We start from the raw sequence: 6,039 nt of genomic DNA, 5'->3' as shown, positions 1-6,039 counted from the left end.
AAATACTCTAAAGGAGACTCTGTTGGATGCGGGTCATCTCGAGAGATGCAGCTCCCTAAATCTCCGTATCAACCATGTTGCTGCGCCCAACGAGACCACTAGACATACATGTTCCTGTGCAACAAAATTGCACAACAACTGTAGTATGAGTAAGAAAATAATGCGTACCCGGTAAGTATCCAGTCTAACCTCAAAAAGTAGTGACGAGAGGTCGACTTCGATACTTACTAGTGGTCCAATAATATCATATACAATAAAGAAGTGAATAAATATGAAATAAAGTAAATATATGAAATAAACATATATAAAATACGTGGTACAATTCCCTTCTTTACAATTTTAATCAAGCTCTCAATTAGCAAGTTCCCTCCGTATCCGGAGCATATATATAAAGATATCGTGGATGTCATCAAGAGGTTGTCATAATTCAAATGAAGTTATTAAGTTCCTTTTCTATAACTTCAGCTTAGAGATGCTTAAGATTTTGTTTATACATGCCTTTCTTTTGTATGCTGTACGCGTATGTGTGTGTGTGTGTGTGTATGTGTGTGTGTGTTTGTGTTAAGGATATGTATTTCACATACTGTAACCTGAAGTTTTTTCTCACAAACATAAAAGTCAAATGCGCACTACCGAGGGTCGAACGGCGCGAACCATAGATGCATCTATTTCTCCGCTCGCGAATCATACCTGCGACGCGGTCCCTGCTCGCGAATCGTACATGCGAAACGTTCAAATATAAATTTAAGAAATTACCCCTCTCGCGAATCATACCTGTGATGCGGTCAAATATAAATTTAACATTTAAATCATATCTCTTTCTTGATTTTATTCATAATATTAGAAATTCAACTTGAAACTTTTAGGGAAATTTCCCTGCTTGCGAAACATACATGCGACACAGTTGTCACACCTACTTTTTACCTACACCCCTTTAAAGGGGTATAAGGGAGTTTTTTTCAATTTAAGTGGCAATCGAAACGGGGTTATTTATTTATTAAATTCAGAGTCGCCACTTGGAATAATTTTATGGTATCCTAACCCACCGGTTCAAATCCCGAATCGAGAAAAAGATTGACTCTGTTTTACAGTCCGCGAACACAGAAATTCAGGTAAGGAATTCTGTTAACCCGGGAGAAGGTGTTAGGCATTCCCAGATTCTGTGGTTCTAGAACGGTCACTCAACTATTATATTTGGCCTATTTACCTGATTTTAATACATGTTTTAGGCTATGGTTTAATTTTAACTTTATAACCGCTTTTATGTAAATATTTTTCAAGAAGATTCAACATCATCTAAAACACATCTTGAACCATGTCACATAAATATACCCGCGGTCCACGACACATTTTATGTAATGTTGTTGAGATTTGGATTTGGATCACATAAATGCACACCCGAGTTTAGGGAAGTAATTTTTAAATAGCGCGCCTAAAGCAACTACGCACTTTCAAGTTTGCGAGGGCCATGTAAATTCAATTGATGGCACACCCCGACTTTAAAAGAGTTGGCGTTAATTACATGAGGGCCATGTGTTACTTAATGAAAATGGCACACCTCAAATTGTCTATAAAAGCTAGCTAGTTTTGTGAGGGCCATGGGCTTAGGGGTTTTATATGGCATGGCACGCCTCAAATTATTCCAAAGGGTTTTGAAAGAAATTAAGTGAGGGCCACTGGTTATCTAATTTTATTTGACGGCACGCCTCGAGTCTAATTAAAAGGACATGGCTAGTTGATTAAAGAATGTAAGCTAATTCCTATTTATGTTATGTCAAACTTAAGCTAATAATTTAATAAAACATTAAACTAGTAACAGACCAACCCTATTATATTATGGAGTGGCTAGGTTGGTCCAAATCTCACGTCTTGATGCCTATTACAGCGGGCTCAACGTGCAAAACAACTGGGCTCCAAATGAAGCCTGATTGTGAAAGGGGGCACGTAATTGCGATTGAGCCGCTGGTGATAGCCCAAAACGTGGTTCAACAAGTATACTTGAAGCCGATTATCATTCAAGAAAATTCTGGAGTTGAACAAGTGCTAACAACCCTCTGTCAAATGTAAAATACGTTCAGAAATCAGTGCATGCATTCTATGGCAACTATAATTTCAGGTTGCACAAATTACCCATCATCTAATATCAAAACTTAGTGACCATAAACTCATGTAATATCTGATTCAAGCCAACCCGTTTAACTGGATCATACTAACTTAAAATTCTTAAGGAAGAAGAAAGAAACCAATAAAAACGAACTGACTTGGGCCTGCGAATTGTCAAATCTGAAATCAGGCTTAATTCTCTTGAAAATCCCCTTTCAGAAATTTGAATGGCTCAGAACACACACAAAAGAAGAACCAGTGATAAGCTATGAAAACATTGAACTATGTTTCAAACCATACAGATGTAAATTTGAGCAAAATTACTGGAAAATGACTTAAACCAAATTCAGTAAGCTTATGATCGGAGTTGACATGAATTTGACCTTATGAAATCACAAAAAAACCAAACAGTTTCAGCCAGCTGAATTACCAATCACAGTCCATAATTATTACACATTATAGAGTCTAAAACAATCTCAAATCGGATACATCCCAATAAATCCAAGTCTAAACCTTAAAATAAAATGAAATGCACAAAAGAGCTATACTAAGATGAACCAAAAAATCAAATTCAAATTGAACAAGCAGCAGAACATTAGTGTCGATCATTTTCTTCAACTTGAATTACAGGGATTCACACTTTCACTTCACATGACAAGAGATCCAAGGCGTACCTGATTATAACAATTCACAAATGAAAAATGAGTTGGAATTCAAGGAGAAACAACAGCAATAGCCAGTAACGGAAATAGCCACACAACAACAATTTAGCTTTTGAACTAGATTCAACCCAGAATCACTACCACTTTGACAGCTTTTTTTTATAAAAAATCTCACTAAAAGGGAACTAAAAAAAATAGAAACCAGCTCTAAACCCAGCAATGGAGCAGTGAATACCACAGCAAAACCCAAATCAAACTCTACAATACCCAAAACTCAATCCATTTTAACCCAGAATGCAAACCATGAGCTTTCAGAGATCCGGAATTCAAGGTTGCTTCCCAAATTTTAAAGAAGAGGCAGCCCTTTCAGTTTTTACGATTCTTATCTCTTCAAAATCTGACTTGAATAGCAAGTCTTGGTGCCTTTATAGGCAAGGCATTAGGGCAGCTTAAAGATATCAGTCTTTGCATTTTGCCCCTTTTACAATTTTGATTTTAGCTCACATACCCCTAATGTAAAATTCAGAATTTCAAAATAGTCCCAACCCCCCTTTCCTGGAAGCTTCCTATTCAGTTACTACATATTTCCTCACCTAGATTTCATAATTTGACCCTTGAAACTCTGTTAATTACCCCCCCCCCCCCAGGAACTCAAATGGGTTATGGGTCAAGTTTGACCCAACACTTAATAGGCCCTTCGAAGGAGTCGAGAATGGCCTCAAGGCCCAAACAATATCAGAAGTTCGTTTGGAAATTTAAAGAGAAATAGAAGAGAATAACTGCTTGAATGTTTTTTCCATAACTAAAAACTAAACTCAAATGACTGATTTCCTTTTAAACTAAAATAATGAGCTACAATTAAACTATATATTTGAATTAACAAGAACCAATTATACGACTGGAAAAACAAACCAGAACTTAAACGGGCAATATGCACAAGCTAAAACAGAATTCATGAGAATTTCTACAAGAAGATTGGAAGGCTTACGGAATAAGTACGACCACCACATAAACAAAGAAACCTATGTTCAGTGTTTTAATATTTCAACAAGTTTAACCCCAGAAATCAAACTAAAGAAAGAAAACGGACAGAAAAGAGAAGAAGCAGAAGGATATGAGTATACGAACAAACAGAAGACGAAGACGAAATGGTAAAACAAAAGTACCTAGGTAACCGCACGGACAAAACTTGGCAACCTCAGGCGACTTCGACTTGACCCGAAACTGGTATTACCCACATGTTCTCTTTGAGAACAGACAAACAATACTAGTTTCAAGCCGCATCGTTCGTAGAAAACTTGACAGCTTGCCAGATTTCTTCTCTTCGTTTTTAGATTTGAATCTGACCTGATTTGGTGAGGATTTGGGGAAAAATGGTGGTGGATTGGGGCTGAGGGAAGGGTGATGGTTGCATGGCTTGATTTTGGTGGTATTTGAGCTCCGCCGCCGGCCGGAAATGGCGAAGAGATTGAGGGCGGCGCTAGGGTTTGTTGAGGAAGGTGAGAGACAGGGAGGAGTTTTGAACTGGGCTGTATCTGAAGTATTTCAGACACTCTTAAGTGAGAATAGAGATGTATTTTGGATTGTTAGATGAAACAAGATGAAGGGCTCGGATTTGTTGAGGCTACACTGAACTCGAAACGACGTAGTTCCAATCCCGTACTGCGTCGTTTCGAAGGCCTGGTTGACTGACTCCTTGGACCGGGTAAAATAGCGGGTTTTGGGCCTGGGTTAAGCGGGTATCCGTGAGGGGAAATTGGTTTTGGGCTAGGAAATTTCGAATTTTGGCCCAAATCTGATTTTTCATTCTTTTCCTCTTTTTCAAATTAATTCCTTTTATTTTTCAACTCCTTTTTTATTTCTTTTTAAATTAAAAATTAAGATAAAACCTAAACTAATTCCTAAATCAAATTAACCCTACCATATTGAATTAATTAAATCTAACTAATAATTACCACAATAAATTAAAATCCAAATTGAAGGGAAAACTACCAAAATTCAAAACTAAAATTAAAAAGTGCAAAACAAACTATTTTTTGTGATTTTTTCATTTTTATAGAACAACTAATTTGTTAATTAATCCTAAAATGTAGGCTTAAATCCTAAATGCAAATGCAACCTATTTTGTATTTTTCATTAATTAGACAAAGTTAAAATGCGCAGACAAATGCAAACAATTAACGAAAAATGCGACAAAAATCTACAAAATTGCAAATAATAGGAAAAATTATTTTGTTTTGAATTTGTGGGAGTAATTCATATAGGGCAAAAATCACGTGCTCACAGCTGCCCCTCTTTGCTCGAAAACACAAAGAGTTTTCGTGCAAAGATAAAGTGAGCGGATACGAGCGATTTTTGTCTGTGTGAATACTCCGTGGGAAGCATTTTTCGAAAGATTTGACCGCACCCTACTTCTGAGGTTGTCTAGATATCCTTGGCTATAAAGGAATTAGGTCAGTGTAGTTCGGGAAGTTTCAGTAGCTGGGACTACCATGAAGCTGTGGTTTCACTGTTGTTGTTGCTGCTACTACTACTGCTTACTGACCTCCTTATTACACCATGACAAAATAAAAGGAGCTAGGCTAAACTATGATCTATGAATTACAAGAATCCTATCTATATCTTCAAACTTGATCTTGCAGTTCCTGTTGCCTTGTTATCTTGTATTTTCCAAGTGGAGTTCCTTTAATTTGAGATGCTTTCCCTTTTCTTCAGGTGGACGCCTGATTGCCAAGCTTGAATTGTATTCACGTGCTCTCTAGATGGGCGTTTGATTGCTGAACTTGAACTGTATTCCCGTGCTCTCCAGTGGGCGCCTGATTGCTGAACTTGTACTGTATTCCGGTGCTCTCTAGGTGGGCGCCTGATTGCCAAAACTTGAACTGTATTCCCGTGCTCTCCAGGTGGGCGCCTGACTACCAAAACATTGAACTATATTCCCGTACTCTCCAGGTGGGCGCCTGATTGCTGAACTTGAACTGTATTCCCATCCTCTCCAAGTGGGCGCCTGATTGCCAAAACTTGAACTGTATTCCCGTGCTCTCCAGGTGGGCGCCTGATTGTTGAACTTGAACTGTATTCCCGTGCTCTCTAGGTGGGTGCCTGATTGCTGAACTTGAATTGTATTCCCATGCTCTCCAGGTGGACGCCTGATTGCTGAACTTGAACTATATTCCCGTGCTCTCCAGGTGGGCGCCTGATTGCTGAACTTGAACTGTTCATCTGAAACTGCTGCCTTTGAACCTGATTACAACAAAACAAACAAAACAAAAGA

The 6,039-nt window shown here is 38.1% G+C and overlaps 1 long non-coding RNA gene across 1 annotated transcript; it reads right to left on the bottom strand.

Moving 5' to 3' along the window:
• Positions 1 to 2,495: 2,495 nt before the first annotated feature.
• LOC107799412 (uncharacterized) lies at positions 2,496 to 4,332 on the bottom strand. Its single transcript, XR_001651114.2, has 2 exons — positions 3,932 to 4,332; positions 2,496 to 2,777 (listed from the first exon to the last, which is right to left on the bottom strand). It is a non-coding gene; the product is annotated as an uncharacterized LOC107799412 (long non-coding RNA).
• Between the last annotated feature and the right edge of the window lie 1,707 nt (positions 4,333 to 6,039).

Source organism: Nicotiana tabacum, chromosome 10 (genome assembly GCF_000715075.1).
Source record: "Nicotiana tabacum cultivar K326 chromosome 10, ASM71507v2, whole genome shotgun sequence".
NCBI classification, from domain to species: Eukaryota; Viridiplantae; Streptophyta; class Magnoliopsida; order Solanales; family Solanaceae; genus Nicotiana; species Nicotiana tabacum.
The sequence above is the reverse complement of the archived record's forward strand: the minus strand, read 5'-3'. Positions and strand labels throughout refer to the sequence as shown.